Below are 18,079 nucleotides of genomic sequence, written 5' to 3'. Positions count from 1 at the left end.
CATTCGCATGAAATATTTTTTTCACCCCTTCACTTCGAGTCTGAAGGAGTCTTTGTGAGTTCACTGGGTCTCTTGAAGGCAACAGATATTTGTATTTGTGTGTGTGTGTGTGTGTGTGTGTGTGTGTGTATGAATTTAAACTTAATAGAATTAAAAAATTTGATTACAAAATTGCTCAATGAGATCCAAGAGAAAGCTGAAAACCAACACAAAAAAATAAAAAAATTCAGGACATGAATGAAAAGGAGAAGAATCTCAGAATATGAAGACAAAGCTTTCAAATTAACCCAATCAGACAGCAATAAGAAAAAGAAAGAATTAAGAGACCTCAACAAAATGGCCAAGAAATATGGGACTATGTAAAATGTTCAAATTGAAGAATCATAGATATTCCAGGGAAATAAAAAAAAAAAAGCAACAGGTTTGGAAAATCTATTTGAGAGAATAATTGAGGAGAACCTTCCTGGACTTGCCAGTGATTTAAACATTCAGATACAAGAAGCCCAAAGAATTCATGGAAGATTCATTACAAAAAAGGTCATTCCCAAGGCACATAGTCATTAGGGTATCCAAAGTCAACGTGAAGGAAAGAATTCCAAGAGCAGTGAAGCAAAAACATCAAATAATTTATTTAGGCAAACTTATCAGACTAACAGCAGAATTCTCAGCAGAAATTCTACACCCATAAGGGATTGGGGCCCTATCTTCAATCTCCTCAAACAGAATAGCAGTCAGCCAAAGATTCTGTATCCCACAAAACTAAGTTTCATAAAAGGAGAAATAGTCTTTCTCAGACAAACAAAAGTTGAGGAAATTTGTCTCCACTAAACCAGCTCAACGAGAAATGCTCAAAGGAATTATACACATTGAAACAAAAGATCAAGATATGCCAATTTAAAAAAACCTCGTAGAAAGTACAAAGCCCACAGGGGTTATAGAACACGAACATACTGGAAGAAACAACCAGGTAACAACAGGATGAATGGAACAGAACCTCACATATCATTACTAACCTCAAATGTAACTGGCCTCGATGCACCACTTAAAAAGCTGTAGTTTGGCAGGATAGATTAATACACATACACACACACACACACACACACACACACACACAAATACAAATATCTGTTGCCTTCAAGAGACCCAGTGAACTCACAAAGACTCCTACAGATTCAAGGTAAAGGGGTGAAAAAAATATTCCATGCAAATGGAAACCAAAAACGAGCAGAAGTACTATTCTCATAGCATATAAAACAGATTTTAAAGTAACAACAGTGGCCAGGTGCAGTGGCTCATGTGTGTAATCCCTGCATTTTGGGAGGCCGAAGTGGAAAGATTGCTCGAGGCCAGGAGTTTAAGATCAGCCTGGTCAACATAGCAAGACTTCACCTTTACAAAATATCAGAAAAGCAGGTGGGTTTGGTGCGGTGCACTTTAGTCCCAGCTATTTGGGAGGCTGAAACAGGAGAATTGCCTGAGCCCAGGAGGTCAAGGCTATGGTGAGCCAAGAACATGCTACTGCACATCAGCCTGGGCCACAGAGTGAGACCCCCGAAGCCAAAAAATATAAATAGTATTAATTAATTAATTAACTAACAATAGTGAAAAAAGACAGAATCTATTAAATAATGATAAAAGGATCAATTCATCCAGGAGCGGTGGCTCACACCTGCAATCTCAGCACTTTGGAAGGCTAAGACGAGAAGACTGCCAGAGTCCAGGGGTTCAGGACCAGTCTGGGCAACTTGGTAAGACCACGTCTCTACAATAAACTTCTACAGAATATTCTACCATAAAACTACAGAATATACATTTTTCTTTTTTTTTTTGGAGTTAAAGTCTCATTCTGTTGCCCAGACTGGAGTGCAGTGGCACACTCCCAGCCACCACAGCCTTGACCTGCTGGGCTCTGGCGATCCTTTTGCCTCAGCCTTCCAAGTAGCTGGAACTACAGGCACGCGCTACCATGCCCAGCTAATTTTTTTAAAAATTTATTTATTGTAGAGATGAGGTCTCACCAAGTTGCCCAGGTGGGAATCGAACCCACGGGCTCAGGCAATCCACTCGCCTCAGCCTCCCAAAGTGCTGGGATTGCAGACTGAGCCACCAAGCCCGGCCAGAATATCTATTTTTCTTAACAGCACATGGAATAATCTCCAAGATAGACCATATGATAGGCCACAAAACAAGTTCAAAAAAATAGAAAATCGCATCATGCACCTTCTCAGACCACATTGGAATAAAACTAGAAATCAAGTACAAAAAGAATGCTCAAAACCCACCAGATACATGGAAATAAACATGTGCTCCTGAATGATCTGTGAATCAACAACGAAATCAATATGGAAAATAAAAAATTCCTCAAAAGAATGATAACAATAACACAAGGTATCAAAATCTCTGGGATACAGCAAAAGTTGTGCTCAGAGGAAAATTTATAGCACTCAAGGCCTACATTAAAAAGACTGAAAGATCACATATTGACAATCTAATGTCACAGCTCAAGGAACTAGAAAAACAGGAACAAACCAAAACTTAACCTAGCAGAAGAAATAACAAAGATCAGAACAGAACTAAACAAAACAGAAACCAAAAACAAATACAAAGAATTGCAAATAAAAAGCTGGTTCTTTGAAAAGTTAAACAAAATGGATAGATCACTAGCTAGACTAATTAAGAAAATATTCAGGCCAGGCAGGGTGGCTCAAACCTGTAGTCCCAGCAATTTGGGACGCCAAGGTGAGAGGATTGCCTGAGCTTAGGGGTTCGAGCCCAGCCTGGGGTACTTGGTGAGATCTCGTCTCTCCAATAAATCAAAAAATAAGCCAGGCGTGGTAGCGTGCATCTGTAGTTCCAGCTACTTGGAAGGCTGAGGTGGAAGGATAGCGCGAGCCCAGCAGGTCCAAGTTGCAGTGGCTGTGAGCTTGCAACTGCACTCCAGCCTTGGCAACAGAGTGAGACGCTAACTCAAAAAAACAAAAAACGAGAAAAAAAGAGAAAAGATTCAAATTAGCTCGATCAGAACTGAAAATGAAGACATAACTGATAGCACAGAAAAACCATCCACGATTGTTATAAATACCTCTCTACAAACAAACTAGACAATCTAGAGAAAATGAATAAATTCCTGGAAACATACAACCCCCCAACCTTGATTTGGGAAGAAATGGAAACCCTGATAAGGCCAATAACAAGCAGTGAGATTAAATCAGTAATTAAAAGTCTCCCAACAAAAAAAGTCCAGGGTGTGTGGATGTGGGGGAAAAAAAAAGTCCAGGACCCGATGGACTCATAGCCAAATTTTACCAGACTTTGAAAGAAGCTATTCCATATGATTGAAAAGAAGAAAATTCTCCCTAACTCATTCTAAGTATCACCCTGATACCAAAATCAGGAAACAACACAACACAAAAAGAAAGCTACAGACCCATATCCCTGATGAACATAGATGCAAAAACCCTCAAGAAAATGCTAGCAAAGTGAATCCAACAGAACATCAAAAAAAAAAAAAATCCTCCGGGCTCAGTGGCTCAGCCTGTAATCCCGCGCCTTTGGGAGGCTGAGGTGAGTGAATTGCCTGAGCCTGCGGGTTTGAGACCCACCTGGGCAGCGAGACCTCATCTCTACAATAAATCAAATAAATCAGCCGGGCGTGGTAGCATATGTCTGTAATTCTGGCTACTTGGAAGGCTGAGGCGGAAGGATCGCTGGAGCCCAGCAGGTCGAGGCTGTGGTGGCCGGGAGCGGCCACTGCACTCCAGTCTGGGCGACAGAGTGAGACTCCAACTCAAAAAAAAAAAAAAAAAAAATCCACCACAACTGAGTGAATTTTATCCCAGAGATGCAAGGATGATTCAACATACCCAAGTCTATAAACATGATCCACCACATAAACAGAATTTAAAAACAAAGATAATATGATCATTTCAATATGTGCAGAAAAAGCATTTGATAAAATCCAACAAGCTTTCATGATTAAAAAAAAAAAAACCCTCAGCAAAATAGGTATAGAAGGTACATGCTTCAAAATAATAAAACTCACATATGAGAAACCCACAGCCACATCATACTGAATGGGGAAAAGTTGAAAGCATTCCCCCTCAGAAATGAAACAAGGCAAGGATGTCCACTTTCACCACTCCTACTCAGTATAGTACTGGAAGTCCTAGCCAGAGCAATCAGGTAAGAGAAAGAAATAAAGTGTATTCAAATTGGAAAAGAAGAACTCAAACTAACTCTGTATACCAGCAACATGATCTTACACTTAGAAAATTCTAAAGACTCCTGCAAAAGACTCCTGTACTTGATAAATGAATTCAGTAAAGTCTTAGGTTAAAAAATCAATACACACAAATCAGTAGCACTATTATACACCAATAGCAACCAAGCTGAGGATCAAATCAAGAACTCAATCCTATTTACGACAGCTGCCAAAAAAAAAAAAACCTAGAAATATGTTCAACCAAAAAGAAGAAAGATCTCTACAAGGAGAACTACAACATTGTTAAAATAACCATACCACCCAAAGTAATCTACAGATTCAACACAATGCCTAACTACCAGTATCATTTTTCACAGACCTAGAAAAAACAATCCTAAAATTTATATGGAAGCAAAAAAGTGCCTGAATAGCCAAGGCAATCCTAAGAAAAAAGAAGAGAACTGGAGACATTACATTACCTGACTTTATACTACAAGGCTATAGTTAGTAACCAAAACAGCATAGTACTGTCCAAGTGCAAAAACATGGATCAATTGAACAGAACAGAGAAAACCAGAAATAAATCCAAACACCTACAACCAACTGATCTTTGACAAAGCAGACAAAAACATACATTGGGGAAAGAACACCCTATTCAACAAATGGTACTGGGAAAATGGATAGCCACATGCAGAAAAATGAAACTGTGGATTCCTCTCACTCTATACAAAAATTAACTCAAGATATATTAAAGACTTGAATGTCAGGCCCCAAATCATAAAAATCCTAGAAGGAAACCTAGGAAAAACTCTTCTGGACATTGGCCTAGGCAAAGAATTTATTGGTAAGACCCCAAAAGCAAATGCAAGGAGAACAAAAATAAACGAGTGAACTTAATTAAACACAGCCAAAGAAATGATCAACAAAGTAGGCAACCTACAGAATGGAAGATAGTCATAAACTATACAACCAACAAAGAACTAATATCCAGAATCTCCAAAAAAATATCAGCAAGAAAAATAACAAATATCCCTATTAAAAAATGGGCAAGCTGGGCTCGGTGGCTCAGCCTGTAATCCCGCACCTTTGGGAGGCTGAGAGGAGTGGATTGCCTGAGCCTGTGGGTTCGAGACCCACCTGGGCAGGTGAGACCTCATCTCTACAATAAATCAAAAAATTAGCCAGGCATGGTAGCGCGCGCCTGTAATTCCAGCTACTTGGAAGGCTGAGGCGGAAGGATCGCTGGAAGCAGGTTGAGGCTGCGGTGGCCGGGAGCGGCCATGCACTCCGGTCTGGGCGACAGAGTGAGACTCCAAATCAAAAACAAAAAACAAAAAAAAAGGCAAATAACATGAAGAGTCATCTCTCAAAAGAAGATATACAAATGGCCAACAAGTATATGAAAAAAGGCTCAACATCACTAATCATCAGAGATGCAAATTAAAACCACAAGGAGATATCACCTCACACCAATCAGAATGACCATTATTAAAAAAATAAAAAAACAATAGATATTGATGTGGATATGGTGAAAAGGAAGCGCTTATACACTTTTGTTGGATGTGTAAATTACAGAAGAGCAGACGTGGTGTGGCCATGGACAGGTGGTATGGCCATGGATAGGCGTGGTATGGCCATGGAGAGGAATGTAAATTAGTATAACCTCTATGGAATTGGTATGGAGAATCCTCAAATAACTAAAAGTAGATCTACCATTTGGTCCAGTAATCTCACCACTTGGTATCTACCCAAAAAAGAGATGTTGTTATACAAAAAAGACACCTGCACTTTAATGTGTATTGCAGCATAAGTTACAATTGCAAAGAAAAAGTTAGATAGATACATAGATTGAGATATTGATATATATGAGAGGACCCCCCCAAAACAGGAATTTGTTTATTTTAAAAATGTGTATTTATTCTTACATGTTCAAACTTCAGTCTCTTTCAAAATATTCTTCATTTGATGCAGTACACCTATCGAGGCACTTTTTCTGCTGCTCAAAATGGTTTTTGAACTCATCAGTTTTGATGCCTTTTAGTGCTTCTGCCATTTTTTGTTTCACCTCTTTCACAACGACAAAATGCTTTCCTTGGAGGACTTTTTTCATCCAGGGAAACAAAGAGTTGCATGGGGAGAGATCAGTTTACTGGGGAGGGTGGGGTATGGGAATCATGGCATTTTGCTCAAAAACTGCTGACCACTCAGTGCGGTGTGGGCAGGTGTGTTGTCATGGTAGAAGAGCCAGTCACTCGTTTGCCATACTCAGGACATTTCTTCTGCACATTGTGATATAAATGGTCAACAAAATTTTTATCTGGAAGTTTTGAGAAGGCTGAAGGTGACTGAAGTTTAAACATGTAAAAATATATACACTATTTTTTATAAATAAATTCGGGGATTTTGGGGTTCCCCCTCATATATATACACATACATATACCATGGAACACTATTCAGTCATAAAAGGAATGAAATTATGTCTTTGTGACAACTTGGATGAAATTGGAGATCATCATTCTATGTGAAGTAAAGCAGGAATGGAAAACCAAATACTGCATATTCTCACTTATAAGTGGGAGCTAAGCTAAGGGCCTACAAATGTTATAAAATGGTATAATGGACATTAGAAAAGGGTGGGATGAGAGGGAGAGATGAAAAATCACCTTTTGGGCAACCCTTCGGGTCCCCTTCCACTCTGCGAACTTTTCTGTCCTCTCAATAAATCCTGCTTTTTCAAAGAAGAAAAAAAAAATCACCTTTCAGATACAATGTACACTAGTGGGGGTGATGAGTACACTTAAAACCTAGATTTCTTCACCACTATACAGTGCATCCACATAAACAATAGCCGTTTGCACCTCTACAGCTATTGAACTTTTTAAAAAAGTCCTTCAACAGGTAAATGAATAAACAAACTGCTACATGCACACAATAGAATACTATTCAGTAAAGAAAAGGAAGAAGCTATTAATACAATCAACATCTTGGCATCCTACTGAGTAAATGAAACCAGTTTCAAAGGCTTATATGGTATAGTTCCATTTATAAGGCATTCTTAAATAGTCAAAACTATACAAACAGAGAACAAGGATGAGGGGTAAGAGAAGGGTATGACTATAAAGGACTATCAGGAGGGAGTTTTTTGGAGTGATGGGAAAATTCTCTTTGTTGTGGTTGTAGTTACATATGTCTATATACATTATAAAATTCATAGACCTATACAGCAAGAAAGCCATTTTATTATATTTTAATAAAATAAAAATGAATTTCAACAATAAGGTTAAAAAAAAAAAAGTAGAGATGGGAAGAAAAGACAAGAGATTTAAAGGACTAGTCCAGCCAGGCTCGGTGGCTCAGCCTGTAATCCCACGCCTTTGGGAGGCTGAGGTGAGTGGATTGCCTGAGCCCGCGGGTTCGAGACCTGCCTGGGCAGGCGAGACCTCATCTCTACAATAAATCAAAAAATTAGCCGGACTTGGTAGCGCGCACCTGTAATTCTGGCTACTCCGAAGGCTGAGGCGGAAGGATTGCTGGAGCCCAGCAGGTCGAGGCTGTGGTGGCCGGGAGCGGCCACTGCACTCCAATCTGGGCGACAGAGTGAGACTCCAACTCAAAAATAAATAAATAAATAAATAAAATAAAGGACTAGTCCAAAAGGGCCAAGAAAATAATAGGAGTTTCCGAATAGAAAAAAAAGGAAAGAAATAATTAACCACAAAATTTAAGAACATTTCTAAGAACACAGGAGATTTGCTTCCATATTGATATGGCCAAGAGCCCACCCAATAAAATCATTGAAAATATGTCCATACAAGGTACAATATTGTAAAATTTCAGAATAATGAGGACAATAAAGATTCTACAAGCTTTCAGCAAGAAAGAAAGAAAAATAGGTCACATACTATTAGAAATTAAAACGGTTTCTGGCTTCTTGAAAGCAATACAAGTAAGTAGAAGACAATAGAGCAATGCCTTTAAAATTCTGAAAGAAAATTATTTTTAACCTAGAATTCTATATAGATCCAAGTTATCAATCAAGTGCCCAGGTCAAATAAAGACATTTTCAGAAAGTCACAGTTTCTCCCATGCACACTTTCTCAGGAAGTGCTCTACAAAATGAAGGAATAAACCAAACCAAATGAGAAGGTACAAAATCATGTAAGCAGGAAGTCCACGCAGAAGACAGGCTAAGGGGACCCCTAGTCTGAAGATGAAGGGAAATACCAGGATGATGGCCATGCCACAGAGATAAAGGATAGCAGGTTTAGATTGGAATAGAGGGCCTGGAAGCAGCTTCTTCAGGAAAATGAACTAGATATATCCGTATAACAAAACAATCCAAAAAATTTTCAAAACTTCAGGGAAAAGAGTAAGTTATATAGAAAGGGAACAGTAATCATAGGTCACTATTTAAGCCAGTATGAATAGTATTTTCACATAAACACTGAAAACTGACCTAACCAAAATTATGATATAACACCACAGCATTCAGAGCATGGAGGCTAGGAAGGATGCTCAAATGCACTGGGAATGAGGGGAGAAAGAAAACCCACAAACGCTTTACCTTTCACGGTAAAACAGATAATACCTAAAACTGAAAACCAAGTAGCAATACAAAGAGAGATTCACGTAGAGATCTGGAGGAAAATACTGAAATGATTATCTACCAGAGGTAAAAGTAGTTGCCCGTGGAGAGAAAAATGCAGGAGAAGAGGGCAAGGCATTTAATTTGGGATAGTAAATCTTTCTTTTTTTAAAAAAAAAAGGAGACGGAGTTTCACTATATTTCCCAGACTGGTCTCAATCCTTTGTTTTGTTCTGTTTTGTTTTAATTAATGCCATGTGGACTTTTTTTCATATATTTATTAGCTATTTTTGCTTATTTTATCTATTTTTATTTACTTATATCTAACTTGCCTGTTCATGGCCTTTGCTTATTATTATTATTTTTTTCCTAAAATTTTTAAGGTGGAAGGTAGTTGGCTGAGTGTGTCAAAGTGGAAAAAAAGATAAGCATAGAGTAAACAGCAACAACAGAATAACTCCCTATTCCAATGCAGATAACTATTAAGAAAAATTCCAACCATTCTTGATTAAAAAAAAAAAATTTTTTTTTTTAGAGACAGGGTCTCACTATGTTGCCCCCAGGCTGGACTCGAACTTCTGGTCTCAAGCAATCCTGCTAATTCAGTCTCCCAAAATACTGCGATTATAGATGTAAGCCACCATGCCCAGCCTTGGATAACAAATCTTATACAGTCATGTGCCACAGGACAGTGTTTTGGTTGACAACAGACTGTATATGATGGTGGTCTCATAAGATTATAATACTGTATTTTTACTGTACCTTTTCTATGTTTAGATACGCAAACACCATTGTGTTACAATTAACTACAGCGTTCAGTACAGTCACACACTGTCCAGGTTTATAGCCTAGGAGCAATAGGCTAAACCATCTAGGTTTGATGTTCACACAATGATGAGATTGCCTAATGATGCATAATTCACTCTTTAAACTGTAAGCAAAAATAACATTGACAAAAATGGTGGTACCCTACTTATTTACTGTCAGGAAAGCAACATACTTTTTTACTCTGAAATGGATTTTTAAAAATCAATTTCAAAACTTGGTCATACTTGCTTTCCAATGGTTTCCAGATTTATCTCTACCCCTTCAACTATAGTCATAATTTAGGCTCTCCTTACTGGTTTTATTGGTCTCTCTGCCTCTAGTCTTAGCTCCCTCAAACTCATCCTTCATATTACTGCTAGAATGAACTTTTGAGACACAGTCCTAGTCATACCACTCATGGGCTCAAACATCTGTGGTTTTAAAAAAGATAAAATTAAGCCAGGCTCGGTGGCTCAGCCTGTAATCCCGCGCCTTTGGGAGGCTGAGGTGAGTGGATTGCCTGAGCCCGCAAGTTCAAGACCCGCCAGGGCAGGGAGACCTCATCTCTGCAATAAATCAAAAAATCAGCTAGGCATGGTAGCGCATGCCTATAATTCCAGCTACTTGGAAGGCTGAGGCGGAAGGATCGCCGGACCCCAGCAGGTGGAGGCTGCGGTGGCCGGGAGTGGCCACTGCACTCCAGTCTGGGCGACAGAGTGAGACACCAACTCAAAAAAAAAAAAAAAAAAAAAGATAAAATTAGCTGGGCATGGTGCTTCACACCTGTAATCCCAGCACTTTGGGAGGCCAAGGCAGGAGGATCACTAAGCCCAGGAGGTCAAGGCTGTAGTGAGCCATGATTGTGCCACTACACTCCAGCTTTGGAGTGAGACCCTGACTCAAAAAAATTATTATAATAAAAAATTTAAAAATAAAATCAAGTTCAGATATCTTAGGATGTCAGGCATGGCCCTCTTGATCTGTCATCTTAGCTACTTACCCTCACCTTCTAGTACTCTTTTTCACTATTCCTAGAAATAGTTAAGCTCCAGAAATATCTCAGTATTTATCTGAGCCCATTATCTGTTATGCTTCTGAGCCTTGGCACATGCTGCAGTTCCTTTTTTTCCACTTTGACATGTCTAGCCACCTACCTTTCACCTTGAAAATTCAAGAGAAATAATAATGATAAGCAAAGGCCATAAACAGGTAAGTAATAGAAGAATAAACAAAAATAGCTAATAAGTACATGAAAAAAGTCCACATGGCATTAATTTTAAAATGGAAATTCAACAAAATGGCATACTCATTTCTAGATTAAAAATGTAGACGGGCACCGTGGCTCACAACTAAAATCCCAGCACTTTAGGAGGCAGAGGTTAGTGTGAGCCCAGGAAACTTATCAAGTCTTTAAAATATATTTTAAAAAATCTAATTCTAGGAATTTATTCTAAGAAAATGTAAGGGAAAAAAGATTTATTTGCAAGAATTTTTATCATAGCACTATTTCATGGAATATCCATGAAATATGCTTTTATTAAAAATGAAAGTATAAGTCAGGCATGGTAGCATGTGCCTATAGTTCCAGCTACTTGGAAGGCTGAGGTGGAAGTATTACCTGACCCCAGCAGGTTCAGGCTGCGGTGGCCGAGAGTGTGCCATGGTGCTCCAGGCTGGGTGACAGAGTGAAAGACTCCAACTCAAAAAAAAAAAAAAAAAATGAAGGTATAGAAACACACCTACTGATAAAGATGTTCATGATATTTACTATATAAAAAAGTAAATTATAAAACACTATGTATAGTATAAGTCCATTTGTATATTAAAAAACAACATATGTACATATAAACAAAAGTATCTAAAAAGATAAACATTGAAATATTAAGAACAAGGCTAGGCACAGTGGCTCACACCTGTAATCCCAGACTCTGGGAGGCCAAGGTGAGAAGACTGCCTGAGCCCAGGAGTTCCAGACCAGCTTGGGCAACATGACAAGACCTTGTATCCATGATAAATCAAAAAAGTAGCCCAGGAGGTTGAGGCTGCGGTGGCTGTGAGTATGCCACTGCACTCCAGCCTGGGTGACAGAGTGAGACTCCAACTAAAACAAAAAAAAAAAAATTATGGTTAGAATTAGAATTTTTCTTAATGGGAATTGAGGGTTATTTTATTGTTGTTTTAATTTATGCTTGTCTGTATTTCTTATTATATTTTTTAAAGTATGTATTACTTGTATAGTAAAAGCAAGTTTATAATTTTTAAGGAAAAAATTAAAAATTAGGCACATAAATCCCTATAGCTATGTAAAGAAGATATACATCCAACTGGAAGAAAAATGTCAAATGGGAAAATGTGTTTGCATCATATATGACAAAGAATTACAACTGATGCCAGAGTCTTTGCAAGAAAAATAAAACCATTCTGAGTATTTACAACAAAGAGAAGTTAATACAGAGAAATGGTCACACATTTAATGGAAATACTGAGAAGTCCAACAAAGTATGGTGAAACAACTCAGAGATTAACAACTGCAAGAAGCCATTACTAGTCCTGGGAAGCTGATATTACTTGGAGCAGGTTTATCTGGTGGGAACTGGAACACAGTGACCTGCCCAATTGGAAGAGGAGCCAATGAAGAGAAACATCCATTACCTCCAGAGCCATGAAGGAAAAATACTCCGGTTTCTTATTTCCTCTCTCCAGGTGTACCTCCTGGTCAGATACAAGGGGGATTCAGAAAAACCCAGAATTACTTTTTTGGAGGGTGAGCCCCTTGTAGTACAGGCTTCCTCCACTAGGTAATTGTTCTAGCAGAATATTGGCATCAGTGTACCAGCTAGCATTGTGAGAGGTTGCATTCAGCTTCAGTGAATTTTTTTGGAGATTCTTTTCATATGTTTGCCCATTTCATGGTGGGTGATTTACGAGTGCACCTGCCTACACTGAGCTGAGTAAGTAGTGTTGGACCAAAAATGCCATGATCCCAAATGCCCTACCCTCCCTATTCACCCTGTCTCACCCCGAGTGACTGTTTTTTTGTTTCCTTGAATGAAAAAAGTCCTCAGAGGGAAAAAGATTTTGCCAATGTGGAAGAGGTGAAACAAAAAACGACAAAAGCACTAAAAAACATCAAAACTGAAGAGCTCAAAAATTTGTGAGCAGTGGAAAAAGCATCTTGATAGATGTATTGCATCAGACGGAGAGTACTTTGAAGGTGACTGAAGTTTAAATGTGGAAGAATAAATACACAACTTTTTAAAAATAAATTTCAGGCTGGGCACAGTATCTCACGCCTATAATCCCAGCACTTTGAGAGGCCAAGGTGAGAGGACTGCCTGAGCTCACGGGTTCGAGGCCAGCCTGGGCAACTTGGCGAGACCTCATCTCTATAATAAATCAAAAAATTAGCTGGGTATGGTGGCACATGCCTGTAGTTTCAGCTACTTGGAAGGCTGAGGCAGAAGGATCATCTGAACTCAGCAGGTCGAGGCTGCAGTGGCTGTGAGCATGCCACTGCACTCTAGCCTGGGCGACGGAGTGAGACTCCAACTGAAAAAAATAAAAAATAAATAAATTTCGGGGTTTTTGAGGTGTGCCCTCATATAGCTGACACAGGAACCTGAGGGGAAAAAATTTATTTTTCCTAGGTGTCAGACCTCTGCAATACAGAGTAGGGCAGGGAAAGAACAAGGAAAGGATACGACAAAAATGGCCAAGGATCAGCACAGCTGAAGGCCTACAAATAAACAAGAAAAACTAATTCCAGCAGAAAAATAGTCGAAGGACATAAATATGCAATTTACTAAAGGCCACACAAATAAAAGTGTCTGATTAAATTAGCCAATAAATGCAAACAAAAACAATGAAATACAAAGTTTTTAAACTGGGCCAAGATTGATAAAGGAAAATGAGCACTTGGTGGTTTGAATATAAATCCATGTAGATTTTCTAATCTTTTTTTTTTTTTCAGAGACACAGTCTCACTCTGTCACCCAGGTTGGAATGCAGTAACATAATCATAGCTCACTGTAACCTCAACCTCCTGGGCTCAAGTGATCCTTCCGCCTCAGGCTCCCACGTAGCTGGGTCTACAGGCACATGCCACCACACCTGGCTCATTTTTAAATTTTCTATGTAAGGATGGTTTTATATTTATTGACAACAAAGAACTTTTGGACATATTGAATAAAAAATACAGAATATAAGACAGAATATACACTATGAGCTTATTCATATAAATCTGTATCTAATTGAGAGATGTTTAGAATGATTCTCAGCAAATGTTGAATGGTTGCCTCTCAATTATTTTTATTTTTTACTTTGTATTCTTCAACTTTTCTACATGATGATGTATTATGTATTGTTCTTGTCATTACAGAAAATATAAACCTAACTTTATAATGGAAAATGGTGAAAATTTACCTTTACAAAGCAATATGATTACAGTATAAGTATTGTAGCAATATATGACTGAATCTTTCCCCTCCTCTTCCTAGAAATTATGCAAAGCAATAGAGAGATATTGGTGGGGTGGGGGAAAGGGGACCTGGCAGTCCATATTCAGCAAAACTAGAAAAAGTCACTGGAGACTCCAAGACCTGCATAAGGACTACCAAGAGCAGCTAAGATTGGACAGAAACTGCATGGGGAGAGGCATCTTGAGTGTTTAAGGGAACCACCAGCAGCAGAGCCCAGAGAACTCTAGCAAAAATAGACTCTCTGAAGATGAGCAGTTCATGCCAAAGAAAAAAAAATGTCTTGTGTGAAACAGCCAGAGCAGAAGTAGGAATAAAAACAACCAAGGCTGGGTTAGCACTCCAGGGAATACAGTAGAAAGAGAAGGTACAGAGAGCCCAAAGGAATGCCTAGGAAACCAGATGTGGGAAATCTCAGAAAGCAAAGGAAGAGCTCATCCAAAACACAGGGTTTGTTGGCCCTGTGAGCAGTGATTGCTGGTGATGCCAGGGAGTACATAGCTGGGAGCAGAAGCCCCACAGGGCCAGTTTGGAACTGAAAAGCAGGCTGGGCATGGTGGCTCATGCCTCTAATCTCAGGACTTTGAGAAGCCAATGCAGGAGAATAGCTTGAGCCCAGTTCAAGACCAGCCTGGGCAATATAGTGAGACCTCATCTCTACAAAATATCAAAAAACTATCTGCATGTGGTGGTGCACACCTGTAGTCTTAGCTACTCAAGAGACCGAGGCAGAAGGGTTGCTTGAGCCCAAGAGTTGGAGGCTGTAGTAAGCCTTGGTGAAGCCACTACTCTCTAACCTGGGTGACAGAGGGAGACCCTTACTCAAAAAAGGGTGGGGGGCCACGATTACTACTACACAAAAACAAGAAAGAACTGCATTGTATAAGACAGTCCAACCATAGCTGCTGAAAACCTTTGCACTGTGAAGCTTGGAAAACTACTGTGGCCCCTCCTGCCCCTCCTTCTCAGAAAACCCCTGCAAAATTCAACTCATTCAATAATGCAGTAAAGAAAGAGGCCAAGTGTGGTGGCTCACATCCGTAATTCCAGTACTTTGGGAGGCCCAGGTGAGAGGATTTCTGAGCCTAGGAATTTGACACCAGTGTGAGCAACATAACCAGATCCCATCTCTACAAAAAAAATAATAATAATAATTAGCCAGGTGTGATGATGCATGCCTGTAGTCCAAGCTACTCAGGAAGCTAAGGAAGGAGGATTGATTGACCCTAGGAGTTGGAGGCTGCAGTGAGCTATGATCACACCACTGCACTCCCATCTGGGTGATTGAAACACTATCTAAAAGGAGTGGTGGGGGGAGAAGAGAGAGAAAGAGAAAGTAAGCGATAACTTTGTTATGGGCTGAATTGTGTCCCTCCAAAATACATACGTTGATGTTCTAACTAACCCACAGAACCTCAGAATGTGACTGCATTTGGAGATAAGGCCATCAAAGAAGTGATTAAATTAAAATAAGGTCTTCAAAAATGAGTCCTAATTCAATCTGACTGATGTTCATATAACAAGAAAATTTGAGCTGAAATCCCAACATTTTGGGAGGCGAAGGCAGGAGGCTAGCTTGAAGTCAGGAGTTCGAGATCAGCCTGGGCAACATAGCAAGACCTTGTCGAAGGAAAGAAGGAGGAGGAGGAGAAAGAGAAGAGGAGGAGGAGGAAATTTGGACATGGAGAGACCTCAGAAACATGTGAGCACACAGAGCAAAGACCATGTGAGAACACAGTGAGAAGGTGGTCGTCTGCAAGCCAGGAGAGAGAAGCCTTCGAAGAAAGCAAACCTGCCTACACTTGGATCTTGGACTTTCAGCCTCCAGAACTGAGAAAATACATTTCTGTTGTCTAAGGCACCAATCTGTGGTGTTTTGTTCTTCAAATGAATGCAACCTTTGATACACACTTAGTATAAAAATGGTATAAAATAGCAGCAAAAATTACCCATAGACAAAAAATAGATATCAGAAAACCAATAGTCACAAATCTGAGGAAAACTAATTATACATTACTTTGACACTTAAAACGTAATAAATTACCTCCATAAAGGACAAACAAAAATACAAAGGTAGGCATTCAGGGAAGAGCTGATAAAATAAGAGGAGGAGATGAGACAAAACTGACAAAAATCCAGGAAAGAAGTAGAAGGGGAAAAAATAGTCATGAATGAAATAAATATGAAACGAAAAAAGAGCAACTAAAAGTTGACACTATGAAAAATACATTAACCAATATAGAAGATAAAAATGAAAAGGAACACAAGCCGGGCTTGGTGGCTCAACCTGTAATCCCGCGCCTTTGGGAGGCTGAGGTGAGTGGATTGCCTGAGCCCGCGGGTTCGAGACCCGCCTGGGCAGCGAGACCTCATCTCTACAATAAATCAAAAAATTAGCCGGGCATGGTAGCACGTGCCTGTAATTCCGGCTACTCGGAAGGCTGAGGCGGAAGGATCGCCGGAGCCTGGCAGGTCGAGGCTGCGGTGGCCGGGAGCGGCCACTGCACTCCAGTCTGGGCGACAGAGTGAGACTCCAACTCAAAAAAAAAAAAAAAGAAAAGGAACACAATATAAAATAAAGGAAATTAGAAAAAAATAATGCTATAGTAGATAGACAAAACAGATCCAAGATATGCATAACTGAAATTCCCAAAGAAGATAACTAAAACATTAGAACAAAATAAAAACAGTTACAGTAGTATGTGCCTGTAGTCCTAGAGAGGCTGAGATGGAAGATCACTTGAGGCCAGAAGTTCAAGGCCAGCTTAGGCAATATCTATATTTAAAGATGCGAAACACACACACACACACACACACACACACACACACACACACACACACACACACAACCTTAAAGATGTATGCCATTTGGGCAACCAGGAAAACAAATCAAATAAAAAATTAAGCTGATCTCACACTTCTCCACAGATTAATTTAATGCCAGAAAATAATGAATCACGAGTTCAAGACCAATTTGGCAAGACTTCATGTCTACAATAAATAAATTTTTAAAATTAGCTGGGCATGGTGGCACATGCCTGTAGTTCCAGCTACTTGGAAGGCTGAGGTGGAAGGATCACCTGAGCCCCGCAGGTCAAGGCTGCGGTGGCTGTGAGCGTGCCACTGCACTCAGCCTTGGTGACAGAGTGAGACTCCAACTCAAAAAAAAAAAAAAAGAATCAATAGCTACAACAGTGTTTTTAAAAATGAGATCCTTCAACCAGTAGCATCAGTATCACCTGAGAACTTGTTAGAAAGGCCAGTTCTTTTGTCCCACTTTGGGTACGAGGCCCAGTAATCAGTGTTTTAACAAGTCCTTCTGATAATTTGGATTCAGGCTAATGTCATTGAAACATTCATCTACCAGAAAATTAAGAAAATAAAGTATGAGCCCGTGACTTTTTTAGTCAAGCCACGCCATCATTCACACATAAAGGCTACAAACAATAGTTTTGAACATAAAGGAATTTGGGGAATATTTTCCCCATAGGAATATTTTTCCTGAAGAAACTGCTAATGAATAAACTTCTACCAACCAATGGATGGCAAAGGGAACTTCAGCAAAGGGACAAGCAGGAGCATTAAGCTGCAAAACTAAAACTAAACAAACACAGGTATTGGGGAGAAAAAACGGAATATAAATGTTATATACCCTGACAATATAGAAATGATACAGCAGAAAAATTAGGAGGGGAAAAAGTATAGAAGAAGCGAAGTAGGGGAAGGTTTTGCTGTCTCATCTATAATAACTGAGAGTTAAAAGATATTATTTAAAGCATACTTAATAAGCAGTTTAATTAATATTGAGAAAAATAATATTGCTAGCTAAAATCAGATGACAGAGAAAATGAAATGAAAAGATATAGTCTTAAAAACTTGATGATAAAGTAAAAGCATATTTATCAATATAGCTAGAATAAAAATACAAAGCCTTCTAAATACCAGAAAAATGATCTACATACATGTATATGCATACTCGCAAACCAAAGTAAGCAGATAGTACAAAAAGAG

The sequence above is a fragment of the Carlito syrichta genome, unplaced genomic scaffold (genome assembly GCF_000164805.1).
Source record: "Carlito syrichta isolate Samal-C Ts95f unplaced genomic scaffold, Tarsius_syrichta-2.0.1 Scaffold313183, whole genome shotgun sequence".
NCBI classification, from domain to species: domain Eukaryota; kingdom Metazoa; phylum Chordata; class Mammalia; order Primates; family Tarsiidae; genus Carlito; species Carlito syrichta.
Note: the sequence above shows the minus strand (reverse complement) of the source record.